The following is a 15,974-nucleotide window of genomic DNA, read 5'->3' on the forward strand; positions in this document are numbered from 1 at the left end:
ACGTGCAGGTTCAGTCGGCAGTTAAGATGGCAAATGCATTGTTAGCATTCATGTCAAGAGGGCTAGAATACAAGACCAGGGATGTACTTCTGAGGCTGTCTAAGGCTCTGGTCAGACCCCATTTGGAGTATTGTGAGCGATTCTGGGCCACGCATCTAAGGAAGGATGTGCTGGCCTTGTTCACAAGAATGATCCCTGGTTGAGGACTCTGGGTCTGTACTCATTGGAGTTTAGAAGGACGACGGGGGATCTTTTGAAACTTACAAGATATTGCGAGGTCTGGATAGAGTGGACGTGGAGAGGATGTTTTCACTTGGAGGAAAAACTAGAATCAGAGGACACCATCTCAGACTAAAGGGACGATCCTTTAAAACAGAGCTGAGGAAGAATTTCTTCAGCCGGAAGGTGGTGAATCTGTGGAACTCATTGCCGCAGAAGGCTGTGGAGGCTACTTCACTGAGTGTCTTTAAGACAGAGATAGATAGGTTCTTGATTAATAAGGGGATATGGGGTTATGGAGAGAAGGCAGGAGAATGGGGGATGAGAAAATATCAGCCATGATTGAATGGCGGAGCAGACTCGATGACCAAGTGGCTTAATTTTGCCCCTATGACTTATGATCTCTTGGTCTTATCTTCCTATTTTAACCCATTACTGGTGTTATCAGTAAGTATGTGCCACCATTAGTAGTTGTTGGCTGTGTGTATTCATATTTAACTGTTGATGGTTCTAATTCTGTTACTGGTACTGTTATTTCAGTGCTTAGTTTTTGAGATTGAACTATATTTTAAACTTGGTTATTTTTATATATGTAAGAGTCCTTCCTGCATCTATCCTTTGTTCCTATTTATTTTATGTTATTTTATTATTTTGGTCATTGGGTCCATGATCAAACGATTCAAAGTTGAAGCAGCTTGCTTGTCAGGATACTGTGTTCCCAGGTTGTTTTTGGAATGGAGCCATCGGACTCTTGTCTCCGAGTGGATCTTAGGAACCAGGGTTGGAGGGAGTCTGATCGATTAGTTGGTTGGTAACCGGTGGGTGGGCCAGGGAGAGTGTTCTGCCCGACAACAGTTTCTTCCGAGAAAACTGAGAATCTCGCTCACGCTCTCTCTTGCTGTCTCCTGCTTGCTGAAATGAAAGCAACACTGCTTTATTATTCTGAAAGTAGAGTGCGCCTGACACACCTTTGGAATGATGCTGAGTCTGCAGAGAAGAAAGACCACCTTGCCAGAGAAAACCATCTCCAGCCTAGAAGGCAGAAGTATCAAAACAGAAGCTGAACTTCGGAGAGACACTAACCGGAAATCACCCCAGTGCATCAAAGATCTTGATCCTTTTATTTTATTACCCCTCGGTGTGTGTGGACAGAGAGTGCAGTAGTTAGGAAGGAGGGCAATTAGCTGGTTACATTTGTCCATTTAATTATAATGCTACATAATAAACTGTTACTTGTGTTAAAGTTATAAAACACACTGCCGATGTGAGTAGTGCTGCAGAAATATTACTCTGCTCCTCTGAAGTCATAGAGATGAATTTGTGTGATTGTTATTCTCTGGTGATAAAGGCTGTTCCTTTTTGGCAGTTGTTCTAAAACCAGTCAGACAGGTAACTTGTCCCAGGTGCACATTAGGGTTGTTCCTTTAGGTTGTTTTGGAGAGTTTTCAATCAGAGGAATGCACATTTTTTTTTAGATTTAGTCAATCAGAGGATGGTCACAGCATCGAAGGAGGCTGTGTAAGGCTTTTGTATCTGCAAGATTCCCTGCGTCCCTGCAAATCTGTATGTTTCAGCTAATTATCCATTTCTCTTTTGAAAATCTTGGTTGAATCTGCCTCCACCACACTCTCAGGCAGAGCACTCCAGATCCTGGCCTCATGATATGTAAGGCGTTTCCTCATGTTGAACTTCTGCCAATCACTGTAAAATCCTCTAATTCTTGATCCCCTCACAAAGGGGAACATTCCAATCTACTCTGTTCAGACTCCTCATTTTGAATACCTGACAATTTTCCTCCCAACCTACAAGGAGAACAGCCCTAGGGCTCCTGTATCCCCTTTCAAATTGTACTTTTTGTTTATATTTCCTCTCTGCATTCTTCCTACGCAGGGCAGCACGATAGCACAAGTGGATAGCACTGTGGCTTCACAGCGCCAGGGTCACTGTCTGTGCGGAGTCTGCATGTTCTCCCCGTGTCTGCGTGGGTTTCGTCCGGGTGCTCCGGTTTCCTCCCACTGTCCAATGAAGTGCAGGTTAGGTGGATTGACCATTCTAAATTGCCCTTAGTGTCCATGAAGGTTAGGAGGGGTTACGGGGATAGGGTGGAAGTGAGGGCTTAAGTGGGTCGGTGCAGACTCGATGGGCCGAATGGCCTCCTGCACTGTATGTTCTATGCATTACATTTCATTTTGCACTTGTTTCCCATTCTGCCTGTCTAAGTGCTCTTGAAGTCTATCACTGTCCTCCGCACAGTTTACAATGCTTCCAAGTTTTGTGTTATCTGTGAATTTTGAACACCGAAGTCTGTATATATCAAGAAAAGCAGTGGTCCTAACACCAATCCCTGGGGAACACCACTGTAAAGTCTGAAAACAAGCAGTTTATAAAAAAAAAAATTTAAAGTACCCAATTATTTTTTTTCTTCCAATTATGGGGTAATTTAGTGCGGCCAATCCACCTAACCTGCACATCTTTGGGTTGTGGGGTTGAAACCCACGCAGACATGGGGAGAATGTGCAAACTTCACACGTACAGTGACCCAGGGCCGGTGAAAACAACCATTTGCCACTGTTCTCTGTTTCCTGCTCACTCAAGTGAACTTCTTTTCCATCCTGCCAATCTCCCATTTATACCTGGGCTTCATCTTTGCTTACATGCCTGTTCTGTGGCACTTCATTAAATGACCTATGGAAGTCGAAGTGTACCCACTTCAACTATCGTGTCAAAGAGCTCAAGCAGGTTAGTTGAACATGACTTCCCCTGATTTAATCCATGCTGGCTTTCCTTAATTAATTCACGTGTTCAATTGACTGCTAATTCTTTCCTGAATTCTCATTTCTAAAAGCTTTCCCAATACCAGGGTTAAACTGACTGGCCTGTAGTTGCAGGCCTTCCCCTTACACCCGTCTTTCAACAAAGGTGAAACATTTGCAAATCTCCAGTCCTCTTGCACCACCCAATATCTAACGAGGATTTGGAGACTCTTTATAAGCAAGGGGGCGATCGGCGATTGACGGTAGGTGGGAATATGGAGTTGAGGTTACAATCTGATCAACCATTATCTGTATTTAATGACTGAGCAACCTTGTGAGGGCCTGAGTGGCCTCCTCCGAATTGGTACGTTTGTAGATTATGGCCAGTGCCTCTGCAATTTCCAGCTTTACTTTCCTCAGTCCTTGGATGCATCTCAGCCAGCCCTGGTGACCAATTTTGTCTCCGAGTTATTGAGCTGGAGTCTGAGTTGCAGACATTGTGGCGTATCAGGAAGGGGGAGAGTTACCTGGGCACTTTTTTCCAGGGCACGGTCATCTCCCTTAGGTTATGCAGACCTTAGAGTTGGTCAGTGGCCAGGGACAGGAGGATGTGGCTGCGAGTCAGGCAGGTAAGCTCTGACTTTGTCCAGGAGGTACAAGGTACTTGTTACCTGAGTGGTTGAGGAGAAGGACTGCATGGTGGATGAGTGGACTAACTGTGGCAACATGCTGAAGGAGGTGGAGTGAAGAGGGATGTGGCAATGATGGAAAGCGGAATAGATACTTTTTTCTGAAGTCGAGAGCACTACTGCCCAGTGCCAGGATTCAGGATATCTGCTGATGGCTGGAGCAGAGCTTGCAGTGGGAGGGGGAGGATCTGGTGGTCATGGTCCCATGTTGATGCCAATGCCATAGGTAAGACTAGGAAAGAGGTTCCGCATGGAGAATATGATGAGCTCGACACTGAATTAAAAGCAGAACACAAAGATGACAATCTCAGGAATATTACCTGATCCGCGCTAAAATTGGCAGAGGAATAATAAAAACAGAGATGAAGCTCAAAGATTGGTGTGGGAAAAATGGGTTTTGATTCATGGGCAGTGGCACTGGGGAAAATGGGAGCTCTACCCATGGGACAATCTGCACTTGAACTGTGCTAGGGCCAATGTTCTCACGAGTGGTATAACTGGGGAAGTAGAGAGGGCTTTAAACTAATTGGAGTGAGGAAGGAATCAAGTAAAGGAAGGAAAGGAATTGACCAGGCAATAGATCAAGGTAGCAATAAGGATAATGATAATTTAGAGTATGGTAGGAAGGGACTAGTGATTGCAAAAAGAAAGGTCAGACTTTACAAGAAACTTAAGAGCTCTGTATCAGAATGTTCACAGCATTTGCAATAAAGCAGATAAATTGTCAGCTCACATCGAAATTTATATCTATGAACTGATAGCCATTACAGATAAATATTTACAAGGAAACCATAGCTGGGAACTGAATGTCCAAGTGTATGTGGCATTCAGGATTTCAGGATGGACAGGAAGATTGGAACGGTGATGGGGTAGCTGTGTTAATTAAAGGGGGCATTAGTTGTGAGGTGACCTTAGTTCCAAAGATCAAAATGGAGAATGTGCTTGGGTGGAACTAAGAAACAAGAGGCAGAAAGCATTGGTGGGAGTCATGAGCCATCAAGCAGCAGTGGTAATGTAAATCACAGTATAAATCAGGAAATTAGAGGTGCTTGCAACAAAGGCATGGTAATAATGATGATGGATTTCAATCTCCAAAGATGCTGAATAAACTCAATTAGTACTAATGCTGTGGAGGATGAATTCTTGAAATGCATGCAAGGTGGTTTTCTGGAACAGTATGTTGAGGAACCACCTAGGGAATGGCTCATTTTCGATCTCTCATTGTGCAATGAAAAAGGATTAATTAATAATCTTCTGTGAAGGAGCCTTTGGGAAAGAGTGTGATCAATGTGATAGAATCTTACATTGTTTGAAAGTTATGCAGTTCAATCAGAGACCAGTGGGCATGATCTAAACAAAAACAAACAAGTCGGTCTGGGCTGGATTAGCAGGGTGGTTAAGCACCGGGAATAAACCTGCTGTCTAACTGCACTCTTATTTTCTGACCTCAGTGGGGAACCCCGCACTGAAGCTCACTCAGTTGCGGTTCCAGCACTGAGGAATTCCCCAAATGGCACCCCGATATCTCAATCCCCTGAGGCGACACCCAGACCCCCCCCCAACTCAACTATTGGGGGTGGGGTCCTTGAGCCCCTGCACCCCATTTCATACGGGCCTGATCCCTGATGTGGGCAAAATGTCTCCTGGGCACCTTGGGACTGTCAGCCTGGGACTGCCCTTGCCAGCCTGACAATGCCAGACTGTCACTGGGGTGGCATTGCCAGGGTACCAGGCTGACCGTACCCAGGTGGTGTCAGTAGTGCCAGAGTGCCACCCTGTCCAACTACCCAGGGACCACTTAAGTGCTGTTCTGCCTGGTCCCAGTTAGTGGACCAGTGCTAAATGGCACCCGGCTGGGGTCTGCTTGGTGAGGCCAGTAGATCCCAGGGGCTGGTTACATCTCTCCCTATTACTTGAATGAGTAGTCTGTTAGAAGGAGAAAAAATGCTCATTGCACTTAATGCACTGATTTGACTGCAGGAGTAAATATCTGTGTGATTATATAGAGCCTTGGAGAAACCCTACCTGAGTATTGTGTGCAGTTTCAGTCTCCCTGCTCGAGGAAAGATATACTTGCTACAGAGGGAGTTCAACAAGGCTTACCAAACTATAATCCTTGGAAATGGAGAGTTTGTCCAGTGATGAAAGATTAAATTGGCTGGGCCTTAATTCCCTGGACTTTAGAAGAAAGAACTGATCTCATTCAGACAGAAAATTCTTACTGAGCTCGATGGGGTAGATACATAATGGATGTTTCCCCTTGCTGGGATGTCTCGAACCAGGAGACACAGTGTGAGAATAAGAGGCAGGTCATTTTAGGTCTGAAATGAGGAGGAATTTCTCCACTCCTGAGAGTGGTGAATCTTTGGAATTCTCTGCTCAGAGGACTGTGGAGGCTCAATTGTTATGTATGTTCGAGACTATGCGATTGATAGATTTCTGCATATTAAAAACATCAAGGGAAACTGGGATTGTGTCGGAAAATGAAGTTCAATTAGAAGATCAGCCATGACCTCATCGAATGATGCTGCGGGCTAAAAGGGCTAATGGTTTACTCCTGCTCGTATATGCCTCTGGCAGCTTTAGAACTCAATTGTAGATTTAAATAATAATAATCTGGAAGTTAAAAGTTGGTGTCAGTAAAAGTGGCCATGAAGCTTTCAGATTTTTATAAAAATGCAACTAGATCACTAATTCACTTGCAGGACAGGTAATATGTTGTCTTTACCCAGACTGATGTATCTGTGATTCCAGTCCCACATCAAAGAGGGCTGACATTTAAATACCTTCTGTACTAGTCTAGCAAGCACCTCATCTGGATCAAAACCATATCAGTACCATCACCATCAACAAATCCTGAATTTGTCAGTGGAGTCCAGGCCCTGACAATGAATACATTTTTCTTAAAAGGTCAAAGAACTTGACACAGGGATGTCATGTGGTTTTACAATCTTATAGACACTATGCTGTTCCAGATGTTTCCTTTCTGAAAAGTTGACGAAAAAGGCAGATGCTTGTTTGGTTTCAAATGTTTGTATCACAATGTTTGGTTAGCATAGCCATTGCTGAGCCAAAGAACTGGATATCGACTGTGGGAGGAGGGAAGGGCCTCTGACTCTTAGCTTATCTGAGACCTGAAGTGGCATCTGTAGTCCTGCCCGTATTTAACACTTGATCATCACCCGTCCCTGAATGTTATGTTTGTGATCATTTAGAATTCATTTTCAGGATCTGAGATTTTAACTTGAAAGGAGACCCATTGTTTGTTGTGCGCTATTTGCCCAGATGACCTTTCGCATGACAGTGTTATGTTCTTCACAACAATAGGATGCAATGATTTTCATTAACTGAGTATCCTCTCTGCTCTGCATAACTCAAAGATAGGTTTGTCGGAGCTGTAGGGAAAGTTGCTCGTGGAAAGTGGACATGATGCAAATGTGACGATGGAAATGCAGTGGTTATACTATTCGAATAATAAGAGCAAATGAACAAAAGAATTAAGAGCAGGAGAAGGCCATTGAGCCCCATGAGCCTGCACCACCATTTGATAAGATCATGGCTTAAACTCCACTTTCTTGCCTGCCTCCCAAAGCCCTTGGTTCTTTGTGGCTCAAATATCTGTCCATAAATATATTATTTTTTTTAGTATAAATTTAGAGTACCCGATTCATTTTTTCCAATTAAGGGACAATGTAGCGTGGCCAATCCGCCTACCCTGCACATCTTTGAGTTGTGGGGGCAAAACCCATGTAAACACTGGGAGAATGTGCAAACTCCACACGGGCAGTGACCCAGAGCCGGGATCGAACCTGGGCCCTTGGTGCCATAGACCACAGCGCTAACCACTGCGCCACCGTGTTGCTCACGTCTAAATATATTCAATGACCCAGCCTCCACTGCCCTCTGGGGAAGTGAATTCCAAAGATTAGCGACTCAGACAAGAAATTCCTCCTCTTTTCCATCTTAAATAGGAGATTCATTTTTAAATTGTGTCCCCTCGTTCTAGATATCTCCCATGAGGGGGAACATCCTCTCAGCATCTACCCTGTCAAGCCCCCCTCAGCATTTTACACATTTCAACTGATCACCTTTCATTCTTCTGAACTCCAGTTAATATAGGCCTAACCTGCTGAACCTTTTCTTCATAAGAGAACTCTTAATGTTGCCAGCAGTCGCTACATTACCAAATTGAGTGATACTTGGCTAGAAGTCAAACAGAGACTCCCACCCTGCTCATTTTCAATATTTTAAATCTGGTCGAGCGAAATGTTCAAAGAACGTGACATGTCCCAATGATCTTTCTCCAGGATTACGCACAGCGTGTCCTGGAGATTGATATTCAATTCCTGGAGACTCCAGGCCAATCCAACCTTCTTCCCAGGAATCAGTTGAATGAAAGGTGCTACAGATGTGGGAGGATAATGATCTGAACTTTGCCAGTGCACCGTGATGTGAAAGACCGAATTATGAATCAAGAGAGACATATCAAGATCCCAGAAATGCTTTCCTCCATGATCAGTTGGTGAGATGTTGCAATGACATCATGACAGTGGCACAGTGGTTCGCGCTGCCGCCTCACAGCGCCAGGGACGCAGGTTTGTGTCTGATTTTGGGTGACTGTGTGGAGTTTGCACTTTCTCAGTGTCTGTGTGGGTTTCCTCCGGGTACTCCTGTTTCCTCCCGCAGTCCAAAGATGTACAGGTTAGGTGGATTGGCCATGCTAAATTGCCCCTTTTGTGTGTAAAGGTTAGGTGGGGTTACGGGATAGGGCGGGAGATTGGGCCGAGGTGGGATGCTCTTTCGGAGGATCGGGGCAGACTCGATGGGCTGAATGGCCTCTTGCACTGTAGGGATTCTCTGTTACTGTTGAAAAGTTAATAGGAAATGTTAACAGAAACATGTGATCACAGTAAGGTTTGTGACAGGAAATGCATACCCTACACTAGATTTCTAATAAGTATATAGATAGTTGAAAGTTAACCGCACTGGTTTCACAGGCAGGAAGCTGCCAGTGCCCCATCTTTTGCAGTTGACACAACTGAGTGAAACTTTGGCGCTCAATAAAACAACCACCATTTAGCACTGTTTGAGATGGATGTTTATTGAGTTTCATATTTATTGTTCACGCAACATTGCTGATCATTTCACACGTTAATTTTAATCAGCACAATAAAGACTGCTAACGATTGCAGTGGAATGTATTTGTTCAATCATTAGCACTGCAAGTAGACTGTGAAACAGTCATTGGGCATAGCGTACAAATCTGTTAAATACTTTTGTGTCTCTCAGTTTAGTGAACATTGGTTTCCCATTCCATCACACTTAAAATTATGACGTTAAAATGGTTTTTCAAAAGTTGTAGAATTCAGTTCTCAGCAATCGTGTTATTCTGAACATAAGTTAGAATCACAATGACTCAGCACAGAAGGCAGCCATTTGGTCCCTTGTACCTGTCCTGACACTGAAAGAGATATCCAAATGGCCCCAGTCTTGTGTTCTTTTATGATAAATTTCCCTGCTGTCTGTCTCTTTGCCCCCATTGCTACTTCCCCCTTTAATCCTGTAGGTTTGAATTTTGGTAACGATTCTAATATGGGGTATGTTAACAAACAACTTGGCTAGTCAGTGCACACGTAGGAAGACCACTCCCCTCCTCCATCCTTTCAATTGCTGTACTTCATCAATGAACGTTGTTAGAAAAATCTTCCATCTTGTTTGCTTGGCCCAGCTTTGTGCAGTATGACAGATTTAATTAATAACAAGCAGACCTAAACCTGTGTCGCAAATTATGATGAAATGCTGCAGAAACTGCAAGGAGTTATTTATCCATGGAAACTTGGGAAGTGAATCACTTGTCACTGGGGTGAGGTGGAAGGAACAAACAGAACATTCCCATATGGATTGGATGTTCATACATGCCTTCAGTGAAATCGGGCATGTTTGCTGAAATATTTCCTAAAAATTTCCTTTCCAGCTATTCACAGTAGATTTTCTTGAAGGAAGTTTAAAATGTACATTTGAATATAGGAATTGTGAGATGAGAATAATCCATGTGGTTCCCATCTATCATTCTGATTGTTTCCGATAATAAAGTTGTTAACTAATCATGATATTCAATGTCTGTCCATCTGACTGCAACAAACAGCAATGACACAAGAAAACCCCAGTGACAGGATGCTTTGGGGGAACTGTAGGTCGAACATCACCTTTTTCGTCACATTTGTCATGTCCCCAATTGTGTTCACTTCATTGGACTGTTTTCGGTCCAGCCAGCTGTTAGTGATTTTGATTGCCTGTGCAATTTTTCTTTTATTGAGCAGTTTGCATCGTATTCCAGTTTCTTGTGATCTTGTTGGACAAAGGTAACGAACTGTGACTAGATAGTCCATTGTGATGACTTCAGTGCATTGTCTATTTATTTTTGAAGAAAATAAGTTGAAAATAAGAATCTCTCTCAAGTCATTTTGGCCTGGCTCGCTGTCTGAATCAGAAAGCACAGTAAGATGGGCAAGTTTGACTTCCCCCTGTGCCCTGGTTATTTTTCTACAGTTTATGCAGAGTAGCAATTGTAAAATAAGCTGCAACGTGATCCTGTATGTGAGATTGGCAGCATCATATCTGCTTTGCAATGATTTGCACAATATAACAGTTATTAATCACTCTGTGGACATGTTTCTCATTAACCTATTCTTTTTGCCAAGTAGAATGTGCACTCGAATGATTACATAGAACCATAGAATCCCTGCAGTGCAGAAGGAGATTATTCAGCCGTGTACACCGACCCTCAGAAAGAGCACCCGACCTCGGCCCACTCCCCACCCTCACTGTAACTCCACCTAACCTGCAAATCCCTGGACACTAAGGAGCAATTTTATCATGGCCAATCCACCTAACCTACATATCTTTGGACTGTGGAAGGAAATCTGAGCAACCCAGAGGAAACACACGCAGACCTGGGAGAAAATACAAAATCCACACAGTTTGGAGGTCGGAATTGAACTTGGATCCCTGGCACTGTGAGGGAGCAGTGCTTACGCTGTAGCACCGTGCCGATTCAAGGGTGCCTTCTGCCTGAGGATAGGTTTGATGCTTCACTTGCACCAGGTTCATTTTTTGCCCCCCTTTGGCTGAGATGTGTGTCATTGTTTATTGCTGTTCCATCTCGTGTGTATCTGGATTTTGTTCATCTCAGGACAAGCTTTAGCTGATTTTTTTGTTTTTTGTTGGGTTATTCACAACTGCCTTGCCTAGAAGATGTGGTTGCAGGTCACCTGATGATGAAATCATCAAGGTTATATACACTTGCTAAATAACTAGTTTTCCACCAACTAGCTGTCTTTGTGTTTATGTGACTTGGCAGGAGATGCATTTCTCTCGGACAAGTTTGGAGTCCTACTTATCATAGAATCATATGCAGAAGGGGGCCATTCGGCCCATCGGGTCTGCACCGGCCCTTGGAAAGAGCACCCTACCTAAGCCCGCACCTCCACCCTATCCCCATAACCCAGTAACCCCGCCTTAAATTAATTAAGTTTTAAAGTGGGCAGCACGGTAACATTGTGGTTAGCACAATTGCTTCATAGCTCCAGGGTCCCAGGTTCGATTCCCGGCTTGGGTCACTGTCTGTGCGGAGTCTGTACATTCGCCCTGTGTGCGCGTGGGTTTCCTCCGAGTGCTCCGGTTTCCTCCCATAGTCCAAAGATATGCAGGTTAGGTGAATTGGCCATGCTAAATTGCCCTCAGTGTCCAGAATTGCCTTAGTGTTGGGTGAGGTTACTGGGTTATGGGGATAGGGTGAAAGATGTGGACCTTGGGTAGGGTGCTCATTCCAAGAGCTGGTGCAGACCTGATGGGCCGAATGGCCTCCCTCACATAAATGCTATGAAAATGACACACATTGAGTGTCTGCTGGTGTTGTTGTTTTGGTTTTTATCAGCTGTTGAATTTTGCTGACTCAACCTAAAATATCGAGGATTTCAGACATTTATAGAATGGATGTCCAGGACAGTGTTAAATCTTAATAATGGAGGGGTTAAGATGGAAACTCTTTCAATCTGCCTTGTGATAAATTTCTTCCAGCCGTCCAATTGGACAACAGACTTCATAGTTAATTGAAGCAGGTGGAATTAGTACCCTTTTCTTGTATATGTGGAGCTTTCTCCTTGACTTTATACCGCTCACTGGTACCATGCGCATCGACTATCTGCTTACCAGGTTTCACATTTACATATAAACACCTCTTGGATTTACATTTCCCCTTCCTGTTTATTTGGGACAAACATTGCAAGCTGCACTCGAGTAATTTGTCTGTTAAGACAGTGTTAATGTAAGCCTACTTGTGACAATAAAGATTATTTACATTTACATACTGGATGTTGAGGAGCATTGGGTATGATGTGGTTAACAAGTATAGGTGCCTGCATTGCGTGATTTTTGTTTTGGGAGATGAACAGCTAATTTGTGTGCCTTTTTCTTTTGAGACTGTTCATCTCTGCTATTTCAAGAATTGATGGATCGATACATGTACGTGCGTGTACACAGACACGCATGCCTGTCTGACTGATCTGCAGTCTGTACTTGTGTATTCATTCCGGATGAACTGAGTTCACAGCCACTGCATTGCAGATATTAGTGAGCATGTGTGTGGAGCTAGACCTAAGCTCCTGCCAGAACTCTCAAGTCGCTGAGTTATGTTTTCATTGGCATCACAAAGGCACCACAGGACAGCTGAAGAACTGTCTTTATTGGTTCATTATCTTAACCAATCTGATTCTGGGACGCTGCTGCTTGTGAGATTACCGGAGGGGCTGTAGGCAATTGCGGTTTAATGGATTTTGATAAAGTGTATTTTTGTTTTAATATTTGCTACTATAGCTGATGAACTAATTTGTAGCAGATTTTATGCTGTAGAAGGTAGATTTGAAGCTTTAGCTATAAATGAACAATTGCAATCAGCGTGGAGTGATGAATCCCCCAGTTTCCAATGAAGTGCAGAGACCCATCTCCCCAGGATCATATAGGGACCCCCCCCCCCCCCCCCCCCCGACAATTTACATTGAAACCCCCTGTCAGCTGGCTTATGCACTTTTCGCTTAGCAAGATTAGATTTTTAAAAAATTCTCCAGGAGCTTCAATGTCCATCTTTTTGCAAGTTTATTTATCTCCAGTTAAAGTAATATGAATGGAATATTGTGTCTGGTTAATCTTCCTTTAATGATCTTATACAATAACATCTGTTTACTCACCAATGCTAACAATAGATGTTAACTATTGTCTTCCTGTCCCCTGTATATTCGTAACGCAATTGATATCAGGTCACCTAATATGGCAATAGAATTTAATAGCCTACCATGGTTACTCTACCTAAATTGGTGGGGGGAAAAAATGACTTCTTAAAAATATAGCTGCACCAGGGCAGCACGGTGGCGCAGTGGTTAGCACATCGTCAAAATCCTAGGTTCGATCCCGGCTCTGGGTAACTGTCCGTGTGGAGTTTGTACAGTCTCCCCGTGTTTGCGTGGTTTTTGCCCCACAACCCAAAGATGTGCAGGGTAGATGGATTGGCCACGCTGAATTGCCCCTTAATTGGAAAAAATTAATTGGGTACTCTTAAATTTATTTTAAAAAAATATAGCTGCACCTATACTTGTATTATTAACAGCTTAAAGCTGGCATTGCTGTAGTATGATGAGTTGGATCTAATTATACTTGTGTTTTCCTGTTTGGGGAGTTTCCCATTATGTATGATATTAGCCTGGGGGAAGGGGAATTCTAACTTCTGCCATCCCAGCTTGCTGAGCAGGGAAAAGATGGAGAACTGGGAGAGGGTAGTGATGTTTCAGAATAGCATATTTTGCGTATTTGCTGGTGTTTGGCATTGCAAGACCTTTGGCTGGAACCTCAAGAAGCAGGTACTGTGTTTTTTACAAAATACGTGCACGTTGTTGGAGTTCAGATTGTTTTGTTATGGCTTTGGATTGTGTTCTGGTCCATGTGAAAAAGAAGTTGCTTTATTCTCTTGCTGGAGATAATATTAATCAACAGCGCCATTTGCGTTGCACCATGCGATAACCAGGATGGTAGGAGGCCAACTAGATGGACATTAGTCTTTTTCATTTAGCAATTTCTTTGCTGCTATGGTAACCTCACATGAATGGATGATATAACGTAGATTAGACGAACGGGACTCTCCTGGGAATTGTCAGAAAGCCGGCGGGGAGGAGCTGAATCCATGCACCTCCCAGTCCTTGTCTTGAAACAGGCAGCCACTTTTGATTATGTTATGGAAGCTTTGGCATTCCTCGTTTTTTATGCACTTAAAACAAATGCAGGATGTTGTTTTCTAAAAGAAGCCCAGGCATCTCAGCTCCTTGATGTATTGCTGAGCTTATACAGCAGGAGACACGACTCAGGAATTCCGGATTTCATTCCTAGACTCTTTGGGCGGGATTCTCCCAACAGGCAGCTAAGTGCCAATGCCGGAGTAAAAATGGGAGTGTTTTACTCCAGCGCCCGTTCCGGGACCCCATTCTGCGGCCCACAGGGGTCTAGGACAGCGCGCTCCAGCTGCCGATCCCGGCCTGAAACCAGCGCCGTGGTATCCGTGCATACGCAGTTGGGCTGGCGCAAACTAGCACATGTGCAATTGGGCCGGCGCAAACTAGCGCATGCGCAGTTGGGCCAGCGCTAACTAGCGCATGCGCAGTGTCCTTCTTCCCTGCGGCGGCCCCGACGCCAATTGGCGCAGAGCTACAGGAGCCGGCACGGAGGTTAGGAGGCTGGGGGGCAGAGAGGCCTGCCCGCTGATCGGTGGGCCCCGATCGCGGGCCAGGCCACTACGGAGCCTCCCACCCCCCCCCCCCCCCCCCCCCCCCCCCCCCCAGGGTCTGACGCCCCCCACCCCTCCCACAGGCCGCCCCCGGACCCTTCAACGCCGAGGTTCCGCCGGCTCAGGATGTTAGAACGCCGCTAGCGGGACTCAGCTTTTTGTTGACGGCCGCTCAGCCCATCTGGGCCAGAGAATTGGCGCGCCGGCCCGGGCCGGAGAGTCCGTGCATACCCCGACCAGCTCAGCGCTGACCATGCCGGCGTTGATTCTCCGCATTGTGGAGAATGGTGGCGTGGCGCGATTCGCGTGGCACCACGCCGATTCTCCAACCCGGCGGGGGGGTCAGAGAATTCCGCCCAATATTCCTTCTTGACCCTGCCTTATTTTGTTTTTCTGGCTTCCAGTATCACTGTCCTAGGTTGACCCCATGCCCTGTGAAGTGTCACACCAAGTCACTCAATTAAACTTCAACAACTTGTGACTAGCTTGACCTTTGTGGAGCCGGGAATTAAATTTTTTTAAAAAACGTATTAAAAAATAAATTTGATGTACCCAATTATTATTTTTTTCAATTAAGGGGCAATTTATCATGGCCAATCCACCTACCCTACAATCTTTTGGGTTGTGGGGGTGAGACCCACGCGGCCACGGGGAGAATGTGCCAGGAATGAAATTTGCCCGCATGATTCGGATTTCATGATTTGAAAGAATTAGTATTTTCTGGTGCATATCTTTGGCATTCCATTTCATAGGAATATAGGAATAAGGAGCAGAAGTAGGCAATTCAGCCCTCATTCAGCTCTCCGCCATTCAATCAGATCATGACTGATCTCTTCCTGGTCTTAAATCCACCTCTCCACCTTTTGCCCATATCCCTTTTACCTGTTTTTAAAATCTGAAATATATCCATCTCCTTCTTGAAACCATTTAATGACTCCGATTCCACCACACTATATGGGGCAGCAAGTTCCACAAATTCACCGCCCTCTATGAGAAGTAGTTCCTCCTCATCTCGTCTCTAAATCTATCACCTCTCAACCTATATAAGTGCTTTCTTATTCTAGATTGCCCCACAAAGGGGAATATTTGGTCTAACATTTACTTTGTCAATCCCATTTAGTATTTTATACAATTAGATCCCCTCTCATCCTTCTAAACTCCAGCGAGTATAAGCCCAAACTATGTAATCTCTCCTCATACGTCAACCCTTTCATCCCCGGAATCAATCTGGTGAACTTCCCCTGAACTACCTCCAAAGCCACCACATCCTTCCTCAAATAAGGATACACCAAAACTGGACACAATACTCCAATTGTGGTCTCACCAACACTCTATACAATTACAAAAACACTTCTCTACTTTTACACTCCAGTCCTTTTGCAATAAACGCTAACATTCCGTTTTCCATTGTAATTACATGCTGTACCTGCATACCGACTTTCTGCGATTCAGGACACCCAGATCCCTCTGCCCAGGCGCATCTTG

General features: G+C 44.5%; 1 protein-coding gene across 48 annotated transcripts in view; it reads left to right on the forward strand.

The window, feature by feature from the left end:
* The window catches only part of LOC140396907 (calcium/calmodulin-dependent protein kinase type II subunit beta), a 392,935-nt gene that overhangs the window by 39,205 nt on the left and 337,756 nt on the right, over positions 1–15,974 (forward strand). The window lies entirely within an intron of this gene.

The sequence above is a fragment of the Scyliorhinus torazame genome, chromosome 20 (genome assembly GCF_047496885.1).
Source record: "Scyliorhinus torazame isolate Kashiwa2021f chromosome 20, sScyTor2.1, whole genome shotgun sequence".
Lineage (NCBI taxonomy): Eukaryota > Metazoa > Chordata > Chondrichthyes > Carcharhiniformes > Scyliorhinidae > Scyliorhinus > Scyliorhinus torazame.